This window comes from Cervus elaphus, chromosome 4 (assembly GCF_910594005.1).
Source record: "Cervus elaphus chromosome 4, mCerEla1.1, whole genome shotgun sequence".
Lineage (NCBI taxonomy): Eukaryota > Metazoa > Chordata > Mammalia > Artiodactyla > Cervidae > Cervus > Cervus elaphus.
The window spans coordinates 63,115,741-63,139,096 of NC_057818.1; the positions used below are offsets into that span (position 1 = coordinate 63,115,741).

At 41.1% G+C, this 23,356-nt stretch overlaps 1 pseudogene; it reads left to right on the forward strand.

Moving 5' to 3' along the window:
• Positions 1–5,440: 5,440 nt before the first annotated feature.
• LOC122692856 overlaps positions 5,441–23,356 on the forward strand; it is a 51,858-nt pseudogene continuing 33,942 nt past the window's right edge.

A 23,356-nucleotide genomic window follows, 5' to 3' on the forward strand; every position in this document is an offset into this window, starting at 1 on the left:
CCGACTCTTTGCGACCCCATGGACTGCAGCCCACCACGCTCCACCTTCCATGGGATTTTCCAGGCAAGAGTACTGGAGTGGGTTGCCATTTCCTTCTCCAGGGGATCTTCCCAACCCAAAGATCGAACCCGGGTCTCCCGCATTGCGGGCAGACGCTTTACCATCTGAGCCACCAAAGGAGCCCCTATTTGAGTTTCCTGAGACATACAACAAATTCCCACTGGCTACCGATTTTACCTGTGGTAATGTAAGTTTCCATGTTACTCTCTGCATAGATCTCACCCTCTCCTCTCCACTTCCCATGTCCATGAATCGGTTCTCTGTCTGTTTCTTCAACGCTGCCCTGCTAATAAATTCCTTGGTACCATTGTTCTAGATTCCATATATATGCATTGGTATATGATATTTATATTTCTCTTTCTGACATACTGCACTCTGTATAATTTATAATATTTTTCATTTGCATATAAATTATATGTACCTATATCATTTATATTTAAGGTTATATAATTATATAACTTTTAATAAAAAATAAAATTTGTCATAGAAATGTGAAAGTCAATCAGTCATTTCAGGCACTTTTCAACCCCATGGACGACACAGTCCATGGAACTCTCCAGGCCAGAATACTGGAGTGGGTAGCCTTTCCCTGCTCTAGGGGATCTTCACAAGCCAGAAATCGAACCGGGATCTCCTGCATTGCAGGTGGATTCTTTATCAACTGAGCTATCTGGAAGCCCTGTCATAGAGCAGGCCTCTAAAGCAGACTACAATGAGGGCTTCCCTGGCAGTTCAGACAGTAAACAATCTAACCGTGGTCCAGGAGACCCACGTTCAACCCCTGGGTCGGGAAGAGCCCCTGGAGAAGAAATGGCAACCCACTCGAGTATTCTTCTCTAGAGAATTCCATGGACAGAGGAACCCAGCGGATTACAGTCCATGGGGTCACAAACAGCTGGACACGACTGAACACGGCTGAATGGCTAATACTTTCTACTTTTTTCAATATACCTACATTTGATTAGATGCAAAAAATTTATTCTTACTCCCGATTGACTTAATAGCAAGAGTTTCAAGATAAAGAGAAACTTGCTACCCAAATAATACATTTAGAAATGCTACCAAACTTAAAATTAAATGACAAGGCATGATATGTTTTATTTTAAAACATAACTACTTTTGTAAAATACATTAATATCATCATTATTAAGTACAATTATTTTATAAATCAAGTAACGTTCACAATAAAGGACAGAAACGGTGTGGACCTAACAGAAGCAGACGATTTTAAGAAGAGGTGGCAAGAATACACCGAAGAACTATACAAAAAAGATCTTAATGACCCTGATAACCACGATGGATGTGATCATGCACCTAGATCCAGACATTCTGAAGTGCAAAGTCAAGTGATCCTTAGGAAGGATCACTTACAAACAAAGCTAGTGGAGGTGATGGAATTCCAGCTGAGCTATTTCAAACCCTAAAACATGATGCTGTTAAAGTGCTGCACTCAATATGGCAGCAAACGTGGAAAACAGCCCTGGCCGCAGGACTGGAAAAGGTCAGTTTTCATTCGAATCCCAAAGAAAGGCTATGCCAAAGAATGCTCAAACTGAGGCACAGTTGTTGCACTCATCTCACATGCTAGGAAAGTCATGCTCAAAATTCTCCAAGCCAGGCTTCAATAGTATGTGAACCAAGGACTTCCAGATATTCAAGCTGGATTTAGAAAAGGTAGAGGAACCAGAGATCAAATTGCCAACATCCCTTGGATCATAGAAAAAGAAAGTCCATTCCAGGGAAACATCTATTTCTGTTCCATTAATTATGCTAAAGCCTTTGTGTGGATCACAAAAAACTGTGGAAAATTCTTAAAGAGATGGGAATACCAGACCACCTGACCTGCCTCCTGAGAAATCTGTATGCAGGTCAAGAAACAACAGTTAGAGCTGGACATGGCACTACAGACCGGTTTCAAATTGGGAACGGAGTACATCAAGTCTGTATGTTCTCACATTGCTTATTTAACTGAAATGCATGGAAGGTCATGTGAAATGCTGGGCTGGGTGAAGCACAAGCTGGAATCAAGATTGCTGGGAGAAATATCAATAACCTCAGATATGCTCTCCCATCAGAAAGGTTCCATAAGCCTCTAACCCTTCTCCATCAGAGGGCAGACAGAATAAAAACCACAATCACAGAAAACTAGCCAATCTGATCACATGGACCACAGCCTTGTCTAACTCAATGAAACTATCATGTTTGTCATGTTTGGCCAAAGTCATGTTTCTCATGACTTTGACATACATTGAATGCAATATATAAATATCTGAAAGAATATGTGTTATATAATTTATGTAACACACATTGAATACAATAAATATATATCTGAAGATATACAGGCAGTGAGAACATGTGAGTGTGTGAGTATTCATACATATTTTCTTAAAGAATTTAAAAATTCTAGTTCATAGCTGGTCATTTCAGAATTGCAGATGATTTACTAAAAACTGCAAATCTTATAAATTTGTCAATTAATCTATTTTGTCTACTATTCTGGCAATTCATTTCCTTTAATGTCAGGAGGTTATATTTTTTAAGGAACTTCCACACTGTCCTCCCAAGTGACTGCACCTGCTTATATTCCCTCCAGCCATTCAGGAGGTTCCCTGATCTCCAAGCCTCTTCCGCGTTTATGACATTATTAGTGGGCTTTCTGCTAGTTGTTATTCTGACTGTCAGGAGGTGATGTATCACTGTCGTTTTGTTCTGCATTTCTTATTATTTAACGATGCTGAGCATCTCTCTTTTGGCTCCTGCCCATCTGAAGGATCAAGATGCCCCCCCCCACCCAGCCTCAGCAGCTGAGGCGCACAGGCTGTCTCCCCAGAGCACGTGGAGTATTCCTGGACCAGGGACGAGGCCCGAGGGCCCCGCACTGTCAGGGGGGTTCCTAAGCACTGCGTTATGTCTGGTTTTTCTTTTTTCTTTTGAGATGAATATATATTTTTTGGAATATAATTGCTTTACAATGTTGTGTTAGATTCTGCTGGACAACTTCATCAATCATCCATAGGTATATGTACACCCACTCTGTCTTGAACCTCCCTCCCACGATCTCCGTCTCCCCCCTCTAGCCAACACAGAGCCCCACGCTGAGCTGTCTGTGCTATGGAGCAGCTTCCCACCTGCTACCTGTTTTACACATTGTGGTGAATATATGTCAAGGCTCTTCTCTCAATTGGGCCCCCTCTCATTCTCCCACTGTGTCCACAGGTCTATGCTCTATATTTGTGAAAATAAGTTTTAACATATATACATATGGAATCTAGAAAATGTTATTGATGATATTATTTAAAAAGCAGGACTAGTCGTGCTGACATCGATTTTAAACATTTTTATATTAAGCTTTCAAGGTATAAAATACATGGACAATCGTTACATGCATTTTACTATGTGAAGGAAGCCCATCTGAAAATGCTACAAAAAGGAAGATTTTTACAACATGGCATTTTGATGTAGGTCAATGTTCTTATGTGCTGCATTGTGTCTGAGTCTTTGGGACCGAATGGATTGTACCTGCCAGGTACCTGTGTCCCTGAGATTTCCCAGGAAAGAACACTGGAGTGGGTGGCCATTTCTTCTTTCAAAGTATCTTCCTTACTCAAGGATTGAACCCACATCACTCGGATCACCTGCATTGCCAGGTGCATTCTGTACCACGGAGCCACATGAGAATCTACTCGGAAATGTAGAAGAGATTAAAATGGTCAGTGGTTGCCATGGGTTGCAAAGGAGGGGCTATGAATATCCTGAGTTCAGGACCATGAACTGTTTTAATGGTCCTGAGTTCAGGACCATGAACTGAAATTGTTTTAATGCACACAAGTCATTAAACATTTGCCCAGATCCTTAGAGTGAACACCCCTAGAAGAGAAACATAAGGTGAAACTAGAAACTTTGTTTAATGTCTATGTATATTCATCAGTGGTAACAAATGTATACCCTGGTGGGGACATAAGTAGGGAGATTGGCCTCGTGAGGGAACAAAAGGTATATGGGAAAGCTCTGTACCTTACTGTCAATTCTGCTGTGAAACTAAATTGTCTAAGATAGTGGTACTGGTGCATGCACAGTGATTATTTCTTAGAATATATACCACTAGAAAAACGGATATGCTATCTTTAATTTTTCCTTAGTCAATTATCCTTTAAAGATATGAAAAATAGAACTCTCCAGAAAGAGCAGAGAACAAACTGTAGCAGATGATTCATAAAGCCTGGAAATACAAACAAGAAGTAGAGCAGCAACATTTTTTTGTGTTGAAAGTGCAGATGAAGTCGCTCAGACCATGTCTGATTCCTTGGGACTCCATGGACTGTAGCCCATGGGATTTTCCAGGCAAGAATACTGGAAAGGGTTGCCATTTTCTTCTCCAGGGGATCTTTCTGACCCAAGGATCAAACTGGGGTCTCCCTATTGCAGGCAGACTCTCCTGTCTGAGCCACCAGAGAATCTGTTTCATGTGTTAATTTATGGGTAAGTTCACTTATGACTTAACGTTGATCATTATGTCCTTGGTTGGTCACCGGATAGATTTTAGGGCATCATTTTCAAATGCATCGGTCCCTGCACATACACACAGTTAACCCGACGTCCACTGCTGCCCCTGGTTTATTCTCAAAGAAAGCTGTGATGGAAACACCTCCCGGATCCTGGTCTTGCTGTATGTAGCAGACCCCCCACCTGCAGAGAGGTGGTCACAGTGCAAATCATTTTGTGCAAACCTGTGTCCCAGGTTACAGAGGGGAGTAACAAACAAACCAAAATTAAGGACTCAGGCCATCTTTCCTAGAATTCTGAGAGCAAAGCCTTGCAGGAACCCAGGGTCCCCAGGTGATCCCCACCAAACACTCACCCCTCCCCCAAGGGCACAGGCACAGACCTTGCAGGGCCACATCCATCTGAGAAAGAGCCCCTCCTCAGGAATCAGGCTGAGGTTCTTTGTTTCTAGAAGATCCCGAACTAAACCCTCGCTCCAGAGCTCTGGGGCAGGCAGAGCTGAGGGCTCAAGCTCAGGGCTCCTGGAAGCGGGTCTTCCTGCTGCATTGTTTCAAAGACTGTCAGAGGCAGAGTCAGGTAGCCCAGAAGCTGGGTTCCTTGTCTCTTGTGAATTTTTCTGAGGCTTGATCTCTCTATTGCGGAAAGAAAGAGAACTCTCGGGGTGGTCTGCAAAGAGAGTGGGGAAAGTGAGCACCAAACCCAGGATGTGACTAGCATATCAGCTTAATCTTGATTACCCACTACAGCTCTGGGACAGACGAAGCCAGAAAAGAGCTCAGAAAAGGGAGATAGACAGAAGAAGTCATTCTCTTCTTTATCACGGCAGCAGTTGAAGGTGAAAGAGCTGTGTGGATACCTTTAAAGATATTTTCTTAGCATGTATATGAGTTTGGGACATAATATCCCCAAAGAAGATGCAGAACAGGAGGCAGAAGAGGAGGGAATGGCAGCTTCTCAGGTAAACGTCCTGCCCGGGTCGGGGGCTGTGTCTGCTTTTCCTCCTGAAACGGCCGGAGTGAGAAGCTGCACACCTTTACTGTCTGATTCTAATTTTTCTCCTGGGGGGTTTGTTGTTGTCAACGTCTTTTTTTCCTTTATTTCTTATGATGGTGAAGACCGGCTCTTAGCCTGCTTCTCCCTTGTGTCCCACAGCCTTTTCTTCACTCTATCCTGGCTTTCTGTAGACCATGATGAATTCTCAAGAAGAATTAGTGACTTCCCTTTGTGAGAAATGAACATGGGGGGGTCACTGGTATCTGAGATTCCCAATGGAAATGTTTTAGCCATGCGTTCCAGGAAACAAACTCACTCAGAAGGACAATGCAGATAGTGGAGTGCACTTTATTACACAGCGGGGGGCCCAAGACAAAGTCTCCTCTTAGACAAGGACCCCGACCAGCATTTGTGAAAATCTTTTATACCCCATGTGTACGTGTCCAAACCCACTGCCCCAAATTCCTTGAGACTTACATAAATTAGGGAAGGGTAAATATAATCTCAATAACCCCATCACTCATGTGCCATGTGCTCAGACAGTGAAACAATTAGCCAATAATCAATAAGCATGAGTTTATACTGGACAGTTACAGAAAAATGTATGGCCTGTCTGGAGGAAGGGGTGATTAGTGTATGTGTTCTCTTAGGCGAGGAGTAACCTGGATACATATTATTAGGTTACAGGTCATGGGAGGAATATATGCAGCGGAATAGCATAATTATTATTTTTCATAGTAGATTGAGATAATGGCTTTCATAATGTTGCCAAAATACCTGGCATTTCCCCATGTACTTCTTACACCATGACCTCAGATGTTCATTGGTTCCTGTGCTTCTGTGTGATTCCCACGCTATGAAGTTCTTTTTTGTTTTCTTTCTTCAGAAAAGGTCCCTGGAGAAGGGAATGGCTACCCATTCCAGTATTCTTGCCTGGAGAATCCCATGGAAGGAGGAGCCTGGCAGGCTACAGTTCCCGAGGTTGCAAAGAATAGGAAAGGACTGAGTGACTAACATGTTTCTTGCTTTTAGTATTATTTAGGAATACAGAATTTTCTGTAAACTTTCAGCAGAGTTGTCTCTGTATATTTGTCTGTGTTTTATTACTGTCTAGAGTCCATAAACTGATGTAAAATTTCAGCTCTGCCATTTTAAAAAATGTTTGTTAAAATATCTTCTAGAGGATGCAAGAGCAACATTATTGATTTTAAATTATTTCTGTTGCACATTGAAGATTCTGAAAAACTGTCAGAAATATAGTTCAGTTCAGTCTCTCAGTCGAGTCTGACTCTTTGCGACCCCTTGAATCGCAGCACGCCAGGCCTTCCTGTCCATCAGCAACTCCCAGAGTTTATTCAAACTCAAGTCCATCGGGAGTTGGTGATGCCATCCAGCCATCTCATCATCTGCTGTCCCCTTCTGCTCCTGCCCCCAATCCCTCCCAGCCTCAGGGTCTTTTCCAATGAGTCAACTCTTCGCATGAGGTGGCCTAAGTATTGGAGAGTCAGCTACAGCATCAGTCCTTCCAATGAACACCCAGGACTGATCTCCCTTAGGATGGACTGACTGGATCTCCTTGCAGTCCAAGGGACTCAGGAGTCTTCTCCAACACCACAGTTCAAAAGCATCAATGCTTCGGCACTCAGCTTTCTTCACAGTCCAACTCTCACATCCATATATGACCACTGGAAAAACCATAGCCTTGATTAGATGGGCCTTTGTTGATAAAGTATTGTCTCTGTTTTTTAATATGGTATCTAGGTTGCTCATAACTTTCCTTCCAAGGAGTAAGCGTCTTTTAATATCATGGCTGCAATCACCATCTTCAGTGATTTTGGAGCCCAAAAAATTAAAGTCTGACACTGTTTCCACTGTTTCCCCATCTATTTCCCATGAAGTGATGTTAGCAGATGGCATTATCTTAATTTTCTGAATGTTGAGCTTTAAGCCCACTTTTTCACTCTCTTTCACTTTCATCAAGAGGCTTTTAAGTTCCTCTTCACTTTCTGCCATAAGGTTAGTGTCATCTGCATATCTGAGGTTATTGATATTTCCCCTGGCAGTCTGGATTCCAGCTTGTCCTTCCTCCAGCCCAGCCTTTCTCATGATGTACTCTGCATATAAGTTAAATAAGCAGGGTGACAATATACAGCCTAGACGTACTCCTTTTTTCTATTTGGAACCAGTCTGTTGTTCCATGTCCAGTTCTAATTGTTGCTTCCTGACCTGCATATATAGTAGGTGCTAAATAGTTAAAATGATTCTTGCCACCAAGGTTACTACTCTGAGACCTGTAAAATCTGTAGAAAACTTGAAGTTCAAAGTTAAGGATGAATTCTTTCCTTACTATTCTACCTAATAGCTCTTCAAATTGGTCATTCATGGAGCAGAATTTTAAAAGTTACTAGCTCAAGTAAGCTTGTTAAAAATGTGGCACATTGGTCCCAATCCAGAATGTTTGGAATGGAATGTGTTTTTTAAAAAATATTTCCAGTTTTTTTGTTTTTGTTTTTGTTTTTTGTGGTTTTTTTTGATAGACAGTTTATCCTGTGTCACATGAGTACAACAGTCAAAAATAAGTATGCCAATATTTACTTTATAATTCCTCTTCCTAGTCATGCTACTTTCTGTAGTAGTTTGTGGATCATATCTCATCCCCTTTTCTTGGGGTTAAAAATACGGTGAAAATATCACTGTGTAAATGCTATATTCTTGTGTAAGAGCAGGCACTCTCCTAAAGGAAAACCAATTCTCTGAATTTGCTGTTTCCAACTTGGGTCACATAAGGAAGTCTTCCTACGGCCCCATGCCCTCTGTACTTTGTATTCCAGGGACGGCTGACCTTCCGGGATGTGGCCATAGACTTCACTCAAGAGGAGTGGGAATGCCTGGACCTCGGTCAGCGGGACTTGCACAGGGAGGTGATGTTAGAGAACTACGGGAACCTGGCCTCCTTGGGTGAGGAGAACTTCCTTCCAGAATCGCTTACCTACCCACGAGGTTTTGGTTCCTTCATTTCTAGAATGTCTTCTGAAATTATCTGCTTCCCACAGTGGTTTCAGATCTCTGCTTTCTAGGGTAAGTGAGTGTCTGAGTTTAGAGAGGAAGGCTTCATGATGGTTTGCTATGCTGGTAAGCTTTTTATTCCCTGATGTACTCTGCCTGCTTCATTCTAGCTGAGTGGTAATTGTATACGTTCTGTGGTATTAAACAGTTGCACGCTCTGTTAATTTCACGTTTACACACTTACTTTTGCCTTAGCAGCATGTGACCAAAATCTCAGGATTTGATTGTTATGTATTTATTAGTGTTGTAGAGGTGCCTTGAATATAGTATTTGGGGAAATAATTTTCTAGGCTTTATCAACATTCTCCAATGCATTCCCGTCTCACTTGAATACATACAGGATTGGACACGGATGAATCTCTAAGAACACAAATATTCCTTTCTCTGATGAACAGGTCTTGTGGCCTCTAAGCCGAACCTGGTCACCTTTCTGGAGGAATTGAACGACCCCAGGAGTATAAGGAGAATGGACACAGCAGCCATACACCCAGGTAGGTGTGAGTGGACTCAGATGAGAGGTCCAAGGAGCAGAGAGGAAGTCAGCCTTTGTCACGTGGTTTAGGAAGATGTGCCTCAGTGGAAATGATTTTGGAAAACCTGGCTTTATTTTTACTACTGTGAAAGAAATGGATCACCTGCCCCATTCTCTCTCTTAAATCATGCATGAATTCATCTCGTGATTACTTTTCTCCATCACAGTGCAAACTAAAAGTCTTCTCTTAGCTTGTCACAAACTGCATTCATTGGTCGTTCTTCCATTTCTTGGGGATCCTAGGAAAATTGTGCCATTTATGAGTAACTGTATAACTGTTCTTTGAAAGTTTCTTTCTACCTCTAGAGAAAAATGTGTGAGTAAAGTGGTAGAGAAACTGCTAAACTTCTAGGAATACTGGGGACAGGTTCTTGTTGTCTGATTTATAACTTCCTATCCACTGGGAGCTAGAGATAGGACCTTCTAAATAAATTTCAAATTCAATTAATTTTTTCACTGCAGAAAGCAAAACCTTCTGAAAATCAAAGAATGCACATCTCAGGTTTACTTCCAAGCTTCTCTTTTCCCTTTATGATTTCATATTAAATATCTGAAGTGTATCAGGCCTGATTCTAAAATGCTAAACTACTTTATTTTTATTTTTTAAACCACTTTAATATATTTATTTACCTCATAGAATTTTAAAATAAATTGGCATAAAAGCCTAGCACACACACACACAAAAAAGCCTAGCACATTTTCCACCCATATGATTAATGGTTCATTGAAACTATACGAATTTCTAGATTATACAAAGAAATATTTTGAAAAAGTTCCAATTGAAATACAGCTGTTTTATAATTTTGTACTACTGTACACCGAAAAGAATCAATTATACCTATCAGTCAGTTCATTCAGTCTCTCAGTTGTGTCCCATTTTTGCAAACCCATTGACTGCAGCACACCAGGCTTCTCTCTCCATCACCAACACCTGGAACCCGGTCAAACTGATGTCCATCAAGTCAGTGATGCATACAACAATCTCATCCTGTGTTATCCCCTTCTTCTCCTGCCCTCAATGTCCCCCAGCATCAGGGTCTTTTCTGGTGAGTCAGTTCTTTGCCTGATGTGGCCAAATTATTAGAGCCTCGGCTCCAGCATCAGTCTTTCCAATGAATATTCAGGACTGATTTCCTTTGGGATGTAGTGATGTGATCTCCTTGCACTCCAAGGGACTCACAGTCTTCTCCAACACCTCAGTTCAAAAGCGTCAGGTTTTCGGGACTCAGCTCTCTTTATGGTCCAACTCTCACATCCATACATGACTAGTGGAAAAACCATAGCTTTGACTAGACAGACATTTTTTCAGCAAAGTAATGTCTCTGCTTTTTAATATGCTGTCTAGGTTGCTCATACTTTTCCTCCCAAGTGAAAGGCTGTTGCTGAATCATGCAAAGACGCCAGGGTTCTTGGCGTCCGGAGGAGAAAAATTCAATCTGGGGTCAGAGAGAGGCTTGATCGCTCAGAGCTTCTGTGTAATAAAATTTTATTAAAGTATAAAGGAGATAGAGAAAGCTTCTGACATAGACATCAGAAGAGGGCAGCAAGGGTACCCACTTGGTATTGTTAGCAATGGAGTTATATACTCTTCAATGAATCCAAAGAATATCTGGAGCTTGTAAAGGCCTCACCAAACCTATTCCCATAATTTACATTTTAAAATATCAGAATTAGCCACATGGTTTAATGTGGAGACTGTCCTCAGGCAGGACACATTGTTATATAATCCTTGTAAAGACTAGACCTACTCCCATAATTTACATTGTAAAATAACAGGACTAGCCAGAAGGTTTAATCCAGAGACTGTCCTCAGGCAGGATACATTACTGTTATATAATCCTAAGGAATGTAGAGGAAAAGAATTAAAAAGTTTGTCCTTTCTTCCTCCTTGAGTATTCCAGACCTCTCTCTCCTTGGGGACGCCTAGATTTCTTATCAACCTACCTAGGAAATGGCTCTCACACAAGGAGCAAGTATCTTTTAATTTCATGGCTGAAGTCAACATCTGCAGTTATTTTGGAGACCTGAAAAATAAAGTATGTCAGTGTTTCCATTGTTTCCCCAACTATTTTCCATGAAGTGATGGGACTGGATGCCGTGATCTTGGTTTTCTGAATGTTGAGTTTGAAGGCAGCTTTTCACTCTCCTCTTTCAGTTTCATCAGGAGACTCCTCAGTTTCTCGTTGCTTTCTGCCATGAGCATGGTGTCATCTGTATATCTGACGTTGTTGATATTTTCCCTGTATCTTGATTCCAGCTTGTGCTTCTTCCAGTCCACCATTTAGCATGATGAAAAGTGAAAGTGAACGGTGCTCAGTCATGTACGACTCTTTGCGACCCCACAGACTATGCCGTCCATGGAATTCTCTAGGCCAGAATCCTGGAGTGGGTAGCCTTTCCCTTCTCCAGGGAATCTTCCCAACCCAGGGCTCATTCATCATGTACTCTGCATATAAGTTAAATAAGCAGAGTGACTATATACAGTCGTGACATACTCCTTTCCCAATTTGGAACCAGTCCGTTGTTCCATGTCTGGTTCTAACTGTCTTTTCTTGACCTGTATAGCGATTTGTCAGGAGGCCGGTAAGGTGGTCTTGTATCGCCATCTCTTTCAGAATTTTCCAGTTTGTTGTGATCCACACAGTAAAAGGCATTGATATAGTCAATAAAACCAAAGCAGATGTTTTTCTGGAACTCTATTGCTTTTTCAATAATCCACGGGATGTTGGCAATTTGATCACCGGTTCCTCTACCTTTCCTAAATACAGCTTGAACATCTGGCATTTCTCAGTTCACATTCTGTTGAAGCCTTACTTGGACAATTTTGAGCCTGCCTTTGCTAGTGTGTGAAATTAGTGCAACTGTGTGGTCATTTTAACATTTTTGTGCATTGCCTTTCTTTGAGTTTTGAATGAAAACTGACGTTTCCCGTCCTGTGGCCACTACTGAGTTTTCCAAATTTGCTGGCATATTGAGTGCAGCATGTTCATAGCATCATCTTTTAGATTTGAGATAGCTCAGCTGGAATTCCATCACCTCCACTAGCTCTGCTGGTAGTGATGCTTCTTTAGACCCACTTGATTTCAGACTCCAGGATGTCTGTCTCTAGGTGAGTGATCACACCATCCTGGTTATCATGGTCATTAAGATATTTTAGTATAGCTCTTCCACGTGTTCCTGATACCTTTTGTTAAGAACTTCTGCTTCTGTTAAGCCCATAACATTTATGTCCTTTATTGTGCCCATCTTTGCATGAAATGTTCCCCTGGTATCTTTAATTTTCTTGAAAAGATCTCTAGTCTTTCCCATTCTATTTCCTTCCCATTTAGGTAATGGGAAGAGTAATGAGCAGAATTTCCAGTGTTCCAAGGATATTTTCAAAGTCTCTCTTTCATTTAATTTCTTAAGAAATTATTTTTTAAAAAAGAAATTAATAATTTATCTTATGTGTAATGAGCTTCCTCAGATATTTTCCTATGTGTCTTCACTTTATGATTAGTTCTCTGTCAATATCATGTGTTATTTTTAGGTTGAAGCATCTAGTAGAACATTCTTTGAAACATGTTGGACAAGAAGTGGACTAAAGAATTATTAGGCAGGTAGGATTTGTGAAAATGCTTGGTGTCTCCACTTCAGATGACTAAAATCAAGAAGTAATCTTTAAATTGCCCATTTCCTCTTCATTTAGTGGTTCCTGTAGGTTCTTAGCCTGCTTCTCCCTCTGTCACACATTCCTTTGCCATCTCATTTTGTCCAGTTTTCTGCTTGTAGTCTCTGTTTTGAAGGCTATGGGCACCTCGTTAGTCATCCTTCTGGTGCCTGCACCTTGGTGCAGAGATTGGTCCAGAGATTTGTGCTCTGCTCTGTGGTGGTTCAGGCTTCCTCCACAAGCATCCCGTTTACAGAGCCCTCCCTCACTCCCGTCCCCTCAGGATGTCTCCTCACTGCCAACCGCAGTCCTCTGCCTGGGTCTGCTGTCCGAACCCCACATTTCAGTGCCCAGCCCTTGTCTGCAGCAGTGGACATGCCGCTCAGGCTGGGTGGGCAGGGCAGGGGTCAGCACCCCATGTGCAGGTCTAACTCTGTCCTGCTGCCACACGCGGGTTGCCATGTTCTCTCCCACAGAGAATGAGGCTCTCCTCCTCTCCAAACTGAGCTCCCCGACGAGGGCCTTCCCCAGATGTGCAGACCGCTCCTCACTTTCATGTCCCCCCAGGGCTGCAGGCCCCATCCCACTTCTCTCCTCTTCCTTTGCCTTCTTCTTTCTCTTGTCCTACCTGGCTCAGCAGGAATGTAACTGTCCTTTTAGATTTCCAAGGGCCTCTGCTAGTGTCCAGCTTGGCTCTGTGAGAAGAGTTCCATTTCTGATGTATTCTTGATGATTTTGTGGAAAGAAAAGTCTGTGTCCTCCTAATACTCTGGCACCTTGATCCTCCCTTCTCTATTTTATTTTTGAGCTAGTAAAGGGTTCATCAGTTTTCTCTAAATCTTTAAGGATATTCACTGAGGATAGCAGGCAAAATTACTTATTATTTGTTATCTTTCAGCTATGTCTCCACAAGACACCTGGGATTTGATGCCACCAAAACCAAGGATAAAAGATTTGTTTCCAAAAGCAAACCTAGGAATATATGAAAGACTACACCTCAGAAATGTCAATTTAAGAAAACACTTAGAATATATGAGGGCATATGAAAGACAGAGAAGATGTTTATATGGACATAAAGAAATTGAGACAGTTACACATAAGGCAAACCTTACTGCAAAAAGAAATGAGGAACATGATCCAAACTGGGAGAAACATGAATATCAGTCTTCAACATCTGCTGAGAAGTGTAAGTTTTCTAAAAAAGATTTACATCACCTTTTGAAACATACATGTTCTCTGAAAGGAAACGTGATATATTTGGAAGGTGATTTAGTCTCTACTGCAAATACTCATGCAAACAATTCTGAATGTAGCCTTCATTTAAGCATACATTCAAGCATGTCTGAACACCTGAAATTTAAAAGTGAGGGGCAAAACTCACATTATACTCAATTTCAGGGATCTGTGAGCAGGAAATCATTATTTTTCCAGCAAAAGATATTTCCTCTCCTTTCCACAGTGTATAATGTTGATGATAATGGAAGATATGTAGTCCAACTGTCATTGTTCAATACACATCATGATATTGCTAATACGGAACTGCTTTCCACATGTAATAAAATTAGTCAGGCCTTCATTATGAGTTCCAGCCCCAGTAATTACAAGAGTATTTATGGTGGAGTGAGAAGGTATTCAAGCAATGAAACTGGGTATAAGGTTGAAGGAGACTCAAACCTTATGAAACATCAGGTACCTGAATCATCATACAGGGATTCTAAAAGTAATAAATGTAGAAATATCTTTTATAAGATGTCATTTCATTCTGTAAAGAGTTTTCCCACTGGAGAGAATACTTATAATTGTAGTGAATATGGTAAAGCTTCTAATCAGTCTTCAGAACTTGTACAACAGCAAACTATTCAAAATCCACAGAAAGGACACCAATGTAAGATACATGGGAAAGTCTTTAGTACCTCATTCAATCTAAGTAGACGTAGGAAAATTCATACAGGAAGGAAATCTTTCAAATGTACAGAATGTGGCAAAACATTTGTCCGTCGCTCACTTCTTACTCAACATCAGCTTACTCACACTGGAGAGAAATGTTATAAATGTTCAGAATGTGGCAAAGCCTTTATTGAGAGTTCAAATCTTAGTAAACATCACCGAATTCATATGGGGGAGAAGCGTTATAAGTGTCCAGAATGTGGGAAGACCTTCATAAACAGTTCTGCACTTACTAGACATCAGCGAATTCATACTGGGGAGAGACCGTATAAGTGTATAGAATGTGGCAAAGGCTTTAATCAGAAGATCCATCTTACTACACATCTGCGAGTTCATACTGGAGAGAAACCTTATAAATGTACAGAATGTGGCAAAGGCTTTAATCAGAAGATCAATCTTACTGAACATCTGCGAGTGCATACTGGGGAGAAACCATATAAATGTACAGAATGTGGCAAAACCTTTAATCAGAAATCAATTCTCACTAAACATCTGCGAGTTCATTCTGGAGAGAAACCTTATAAATGTACAGAATGTGGCAAAGCCTTTAATCAGAACTTCAATCTTACAACACATCTGCGAGTTCATACTGGAGAGAGACCGTATAAATGTACAGAATGTGGCAAAGCCTTTAGTCAGAAATCAGGTCTCACTAGACATTTGCGAGTGCATACTAGAGAGAAATCATATAAATGTACAGAATGTGGCAAAGCCTTTAGTCATTACTCAACTCTTACCCATTATCAACGAATTCATACTGGGGAGAAACCTTAAAATGTAAGGAATGTGAAAAAGCCTTTATCAGTTGTTCAGAGCTTATTTGACATCAGCGAATTCATAGTGAACAGCGACCTTATCACTGTACAGAGTGTGGCTGAGCCTTTTTTCAGAGTTCAAATTTAATTGCACATCATCGAATCCACACTGGGGAGAAAGCATACCAATGTACAGAATGTGGCAAAGCCTTTAATCACAAATCAGTTCTCAGTAATCATCTGCGAGTTCATACTGGAGAGAAACCTTATAAATGTACAGAATGTGGCAAAGCCATTAATCAGAAATCAATTCTCACTACACATCTGCGAGTGCATACTGGAGAGAAACCATATAAATGTACAGAATGTGGCAAAGCCTTTAGTCAGAACTCAACTCTTACCCATCATCAACGAATTCATACTGGGGAGAAACCTTAAAATGTAAGGAATGTGAAAAAGCCTTTATCAGTTGTTCAGAGCTTACTTGACATCAGCAAATTCATAGTGGAGAGCGACCTTATCATTGTACAGAGTGTGGCTGAGCCTCTATTCAGAGTTCAAATTTAATTGCACATCATCGAATCCACACTGGGGAGAAAGCATACCAATGTACAGAATGTGGCAAAGCCTTTAATCACAAATCAGTTCTCAGTAATCATCTGCGAGTGCATACTGGAGAGAAACCGTATAAATGTATAGAATGTGGCAAAGCCTTTAATCAGAAATCAATTCTTACTACACATCTGCGAGTTCATACTGAAGAGAAACCTTAAAAACATCAACATTGTGGCAAAGGTTTTAGTCATCGTGGTCATCTCACTAAACAGCTGAGAACACACACCGGGGAAAAACAGTAGTAATGGAACAAGTGATGAAACGTTTATCATAAATATGCTTCAGAAAACTTGAGAGTTTATACACAAAACCTATGGGAATAATGTAATAAATACGAAGAAAAGTATTTAATCAAAAGTCAGATATAAAGAAACATAAGAGACTGCCTATTAAAAAGTATTTCATCAATCCTCTTTTCCAAAGTTTCTCTGAAGGAAAATTACTATAGGGAGTACTCCATAGTTAAAACTCACAGAAAATGGATATATTAGCATGGATCATGCGATGAAGATTGACGTTTAGAAAGTTAGAATTATTAGCAATGTATGCTTGTTTATAATGACGTGATTTGGGATTATTAGAAGTGAATGTAATTCAATGCTCAAATAATCCATACTATGCTTCACTTCTATAGTGTGTATGCAAACATAGGTTTTGGATGGTTTATGCTTGAAAGATTAGCCTTTTCATATTGTGTTGCAACCATTTCTATCTATTATCCATTAGAAGATGAAGGATACCATAATGTAAAATGGACAATGAACATCTAAACGGAGGTGCTTGGCATTGATGTGAAATATCGGGAGGTTGCCATGATGTAAGTGATCATGGAATGTTTTCATGTATTAAAGTAAGACAGAAGTTGGTTATAAATTTTCAATAGTTATATGAGTTGATTTGAAAGAGGAACACCATCACAGTTCACTACAATACTGATGTACCTTTATAATTTCAGCACGTCATGAATATTACTTGACAGTGCTGGAAGAGACAGCTTCTGTGATAACCTAGAAATGTATTGGAAACCCTTCTGGGAAAGGCAGGCAATTAGTATATATCATGTTTACTAATTGTTTTGCTAGGCTTTGTTTAACACACCATAAAAATCAGAAAAATGATATCTTTCTCTGTACTTTTGAAATGTATTTAATCATGCATCATTCCATGGATTATTAAGGTTTTATTTCAACTATGTATGAAATTCATACAAGACCATTAGTAGAAGTGAATGGTTTTAAGTGTTTTAGTTGGTTGTAATGGATGAAGTATTAACCCACAACCAACAGTAACCTTCACCAGAAACTGTGGAAAATTCTTAGAAAAATGGGAATACCAGATCACCTGATCTGCCTCTTGAGAAATCTGTATGCAGGTCAGGAAGCAACAGTTAGAACTGGCCATGGAACCACAGACTGGTTCCAAATAGGGAAAGGAGTACCTCAGGGCTGTATAGTGTCACCCTACTTATTGAACGTATATGCAGAGTACATACTGAGAAATGCTGGGATGGAAGAAGTACAAGCTGGAATCAAGATCGCTGGGAGAAATAAAATAACCTCAGCTATGCAGATGACACCACCCTTATGGCAGAAAGAGAAGAAGAACTAAAAAGCCTCTTGATGAAAGTAAAAGAGTAGAGTCAAAATTTGGCTTAAAGCCCAACCTTCAGGAAACTAAGATCATGGCATCTGTTCCCATCACTTCATGGCAAATAGATGGGAAAACAGTGGAAACAGTGGCAGAGTTAATTTTTTTGGGCTCCAAAATCAGTGCAGATCGTGACTGCAGCCATGAAATTAGAAGAGACTTACTCCTGGGAAGAATAGTTATGACCAACCTAGACAGTGTATTAAAAAGCAGAGATATTACTTTGCCAACAAAGGTATGTCTAGTCAAGACTATGGTTTATCCAGTAGTCATGTATGGATTTGAGAGTTGATCTATGAAGAAAGCTGAGCCCCGAAGAATTGATGCTTTTGAACTGTGGTGTTGGAGAAGACTCTTGAAAGTCCGTTGTACTACAAGGAGATTCAACCAGTCCACCCTAAAGGAAATCAGCCCTAAATATTCATTGGAAGGACTGATGTTGAAGTTGAATCTCCCAATACTTTGGCCACCTAATGGAAAGAAGTGACTTATTTGAGAAGACCCTGATCCTGGGAAAGATTGAGGGTAGCAGGAGATGGAACAACAGAGGATGAGATGGTTGGATGGCATCATGACTCAATGGACATGAGTTTGAATAGACATTGGGAGTTGGTGATGGACAGGGAGGCCTGACGTGCTGCAGTCCATGGGGTTGTAAAGAGTTGGACATGACTGAGCAACTGAACTGAACTGAACTGAATGAAGAAAGAGATTATTCTTGCCTGGAGACTTCCACGGACAGAGGAGCCTGGCAGGCTACAGTGCATGGCGTTGCCAAGAGTCAGACACGATTCAAAGACTAAGCACAGAATTGTCAACTGTATACACTGTTTCTATTAAAGACAGATCATTCCTATAGTTTTAATTTACTTTTATTAATCATGGAGCTGCTATTGGCACACGTACAGTAACCCTAAAGATGCATGTTTTCTGTAAGGTACTCCATGATTTCAGATCTATCTATGCAATTCCAGTCACTAGTTACATTAAACATCAGGTTTCATATGGCTTGGATTCAACAGTAACAATCACTGTCACAAAAATTACACTGTGACTTCCTTGGTGGCCCAGTGACTAAGACTCCTCCTTCCCAATGTGGGTGGCGGGTGGGGGAGGTTGGGTTTGGAGACCTAGGTTTGATCCCTAGTCAGGGAACTAGATCCCATATGCCACAAGTAAGATCCCGTACAGCCAAATAAATATTTTTTCAAAAAGAATTACACTAAGATACATTAAGAGGCATTGGGAACTGATATCTGGTGTAGCACCCAATCTCTCTTTAATAGCTCCATTTAATTTTTTGAATTATTCTTCCTTCCCATGTTGCTTTGGCCCTGGATTACTTTGAGTCAGAACACTTCCTTTTTCCTGTATGGTCACCAACCAAGACTCCCCGAAGCACCTGTTTCTTGCAGATTCTTGCCCTCAGGCTGAAACAGAAACTACTCACTTGACGTCCTCCCATTTCCCGGATAGTGGGTCTGGTCACAGTAAGCTGCTCCTGTGGCAGTGAGGGAGGCAGCCAGACCCCTAGATAAGGGCTTGTCATCCTGTGATTCATGTCCCCTCAGAACAGCAATTATCTTTTCACCTGTAGCTTCGATGTGACACAGGCTTGGGGAACTGAGATTGTTTCTGAAAACCTTTATTGCTCAGTTGCTAGTGATAAAACAATTAAAAGTTTATGCCGATCATCTCCAAAGAGACTATCGAAATGCTTGCGGAAGGTTTTACTCCCCTTGGTCCCTGGAGACAGACAGGGACTCAAATGGAAGCAATAGGAAATACTGAGGCCTAAGAAAGGAAGGGAGTTTCATGTGTCTGCTTGTATAGTTTGTCATCATGAGAAGTGTTTCTACCAAAAATTAGTTGACTACTGAACTGTGCCTCCCTTCAGATTATGAGTAGTGACATGGAGCCAAAGTACCTGAGAAGGATTTTCAATTTGAGGGAATTTCAAAATGAGAGGGAATTTCTCCATCTGCCATTTTACAGAGGTGAAATTTTCATACCGCATTGCCTGAAATGTCATAGAACTTCTCAAAAAGTCTCGAGGCAAATACTCCCTGTGTATACTGTTAGGATTCAAAGTCTGTTAGACATAAATTCCCGCATGATTCTCACTGTAGTCTGCAAGAGCAGGTACACCTTAGTGCCAACTCCCTAGAGAATGTTCTCCTAGTTCTTAGTGACCAAAGTCATATTCAGAACCAGAGGTTCCAGCAAGGAACCAAGAGATTTGAGCTACTGATACTTTAATCATGAAAATCAGTATCAATACGACCAACTTAGAATTTGTCCCCACTCACAAATACTTCAGAAACATATTTTCATTTTTGTTCACAGCCCAAAGCGTTTGGGATTGTAGTTCCCCTGCTAGGGAAGGAACCACAATCACTGCATCAGAAGGTGGGGTCTTAACCATTGGAACACCTAAACACATTTTATTTAATAAGTAATTGATTAACTTGATATATATTTTCCGTTATATTATACTAATTAATGCTTTCTGTGTAAGAAATGATTAAATCTTCAACTCTGAGATCTTAGGTCCCCCACCAGGGATTGAACCCACATAACCTTCAGTGGAAAAAAGCACAGCATCTTAACCACTGGACCACCAGGGAAGTTGCTAATCTCACATTTAAAGAGAAAGGTGTACTCTCTTTGGACACAGTTGTCTGTGGCACTCTCTTTCCTGTCTTGTTAGCTCTTCTCCAGAATATCCTTTCAGGGACTGCGTGAGGAGATTAGGAAAGAAAGCCAGCAGGGTGAGGGTGTTTGGGAAGCAAACTGACTGAAGAGCAGTTTAAGTGTTCGACCCACCCCACTGGGCTAGTTTCCTGCTCAGCTTTAGCATAAAAGGTCCTGCTTCTTGGAAACTTGTTCAGTCCTGGTTGAAGGAGGGCAATTGGTTGCTTCAGCACCAGCAGCAACAAGAATTACCAGAATAGTCTTTATGTCAGCAGAATGTGGCAGGGGTAATGGCATATCATTTCTGTGATTGTTACAGATGACACTGGATTCCGGTCTTCCTCTTTCTTTCTAGAATCACTTCCTAAGGGAAAAGCCAGCTGCCTCATTGTAAGCAGGTCTCTGGTTACAATTACTGAGGTTTCCTCCCAACGGATCATCTGAGGGATTATATTCAACTTTTCAGCACTTACGAGACACCCATCTTCACACACTTGCACAAAGAGCTGTTGAATTTTGCCTTTTTTCAACTTGTTGAAAACATCTCGGCTTCCCATCGAGGCGGCTCTCAAAATTCTCTTTTGCCGGGACTTCCCTGGTGTTCCAGTGGCTAAAGCATTGGTCCAGTTCCCAATGCCCAGGGCCCAGGTTCAATCCCTGGTCAGGGAACTAGATCCCACATGCTGCAACAAAAGACCCCACACAGCTAAATAAATAGCTGTGTATAAGGAAAAAGAAAAAAGAAATTATCTTTTGCCTTAAGTTGTGTGACACACTTACAACAGGCAAGAAGCAGCTCTGCTCCAGAAGAAATCAAAGAGATTTAAAGGCAGCGAAAAGCAGAGAAAGGAAGCACAGTTGGGCAGAAGGACCAACAGAGCCCCAAACAGAAAGGGGTGGGGTGAGAGGAGGCGAGGCTCCACCCCCACTGGCCATTCTGACCGATGTGAGGTGATATCTCCTTGTAGCTTTGATTTGCATTTCTCTAGTCATGAGTGAGGTTGAGAATCTTCACGCGTTTGTTAGCCATCTGTAAGTCTTCTTTGGAAAAATGTCTGCTTAGGTCTCTTTCCCACTTTTTGATTGGGTTGTATGTTTTTCTGGTATTGAGTTGTATCAGCTGTTTGTATATCTTGGAAATTAATCCTTTGTCAATTGTTTCAGTTGCTATTCTTTTCTCCCACTCTGAGGATTGTCTTTCCCCCCTGTTTATAGTTTTCTTTGCCAAGAAAGGTACATCTAGTGAAGGCTATGGGTTTTCCAGTGGTCGTGTATGGATGTGAGAGTTGGACTGTGAAGAAAGCTGTGTGCCGAAAAATTGATGCTTTAGAAGTGTGGTGTTGGAGAAGACTCTTGAGAGTTCCTTGGACTGCAAGGAGACCCAAGCAGTCCATTCTAAATAGATCAGTCCTGGGTTTTCACTGGAAGGATTGATGTTGAAGCTGAAACTCCAATACTTTGGCCACCTGATGCAAAGAGCTGACTCATTGGGAAAGACCCTGATGCTGGGAAAGACTGAGGGCAGGAGGAGAAGGGGACAACAGGGGATGAGATGGTTAGATGGCATCACCAACTCAATGGACATGGGTTTGGCTGGACTCCAGGAGTTGGTGATGGACAGGGAGGCCTGGTGTGCTGCGATTCATGGGGTTGTAAAGAGTCGGACACGACTGAGCAACTGAACTGAACTGAACTGAATGAATGCATAGGAAAAAATAAAACTTTTGTCCTTTCTTCCTCCTTGAGAATTCCAGACCCCTCTCTCCTTGGGGACCCCTGGACTTATCAACCTCCCTAAAAATTAACTCTCTCAGTGTGACTGACGGGGGGCCTAAAAAGTAGGCCCTGGGGTTCTGCAAGACTGCTGAATCACAGATCCCTCAAATTGATTAGATTGTGAGTTTTCCCACCCACAATTTTAAATTGTTAAATTTTAGGTGTTCAGATATGCTTGAATGAATGGTTACTTGAAGCTTACATTCAGAATGAGTATTTGCATTAGAGACTAGATTACCTTCCAGATTTTCCACGTTTCCTTTTAGAGAATATGGAAACCTTTTCATAAACACTTACACTTCTCTGCAGATGTTGAAGACTGAAGTTGGTGTTTTTCCCATTTGACTCATGTTGCTGATTTTTTGCAGTAATTTTAGCATTATGTGTAACTGTCTCCATTTCTTTACGTCCGTATGAGCATCCTCTCTGTCTTCACATACCCTCGTATATTCCCAGTTTTTCATTAAATTTAAATTTCTGAGGTGAAATATTTGATATATTCCTAGGTTTGCTTTGGGAATACATCTTCTGAAAGATGACGCTGTGAAAGTGCTGCACTCAATATGCCAGCAAATTTGGAAAACTCAGCAGTGGCCACAGGACTGGAAAAGGTCAGTTTTCATTCCAATCTCTAAGAAAGGCAATCCCAAAGAATGCTCAAACTATCACACAACTGCACTCATCTCACACGCTAGTAAAGTAATGCTCAAAATTCTCCAAGCCAGGCTTCAGCAATATGTGAACCTAGAACTTCCAGATGTTCAAGCTGTTTTTAGAAAAGGCAGAGGAAAAAAAAAAAAGAAAAGAAAAGGCAGAGGAACCAGAGATCAAATTGGCAACACCCGCTGGATCATCAAAAAAGCAAGAGAGTTCCAGAAAAACATCTATTTCTGCTTTACTGAGTATGCCAAAGCCTTCAACAGTGTGGATCACAATAAACTGTGGAAAATTCTGAAAGAGATGGGAATACCAGACCACCTGACCTGCCTCTTGAGAAACCTGTATGCAGGTCAGGAAGCAAGAGTTAGAACTGGACATGGAACAACAGACTGGTTCCAAATAGGAAAAGGAGTACGTCAAGGCTGTATATCGTCACTCTGCTTATTTAACTTACATGCA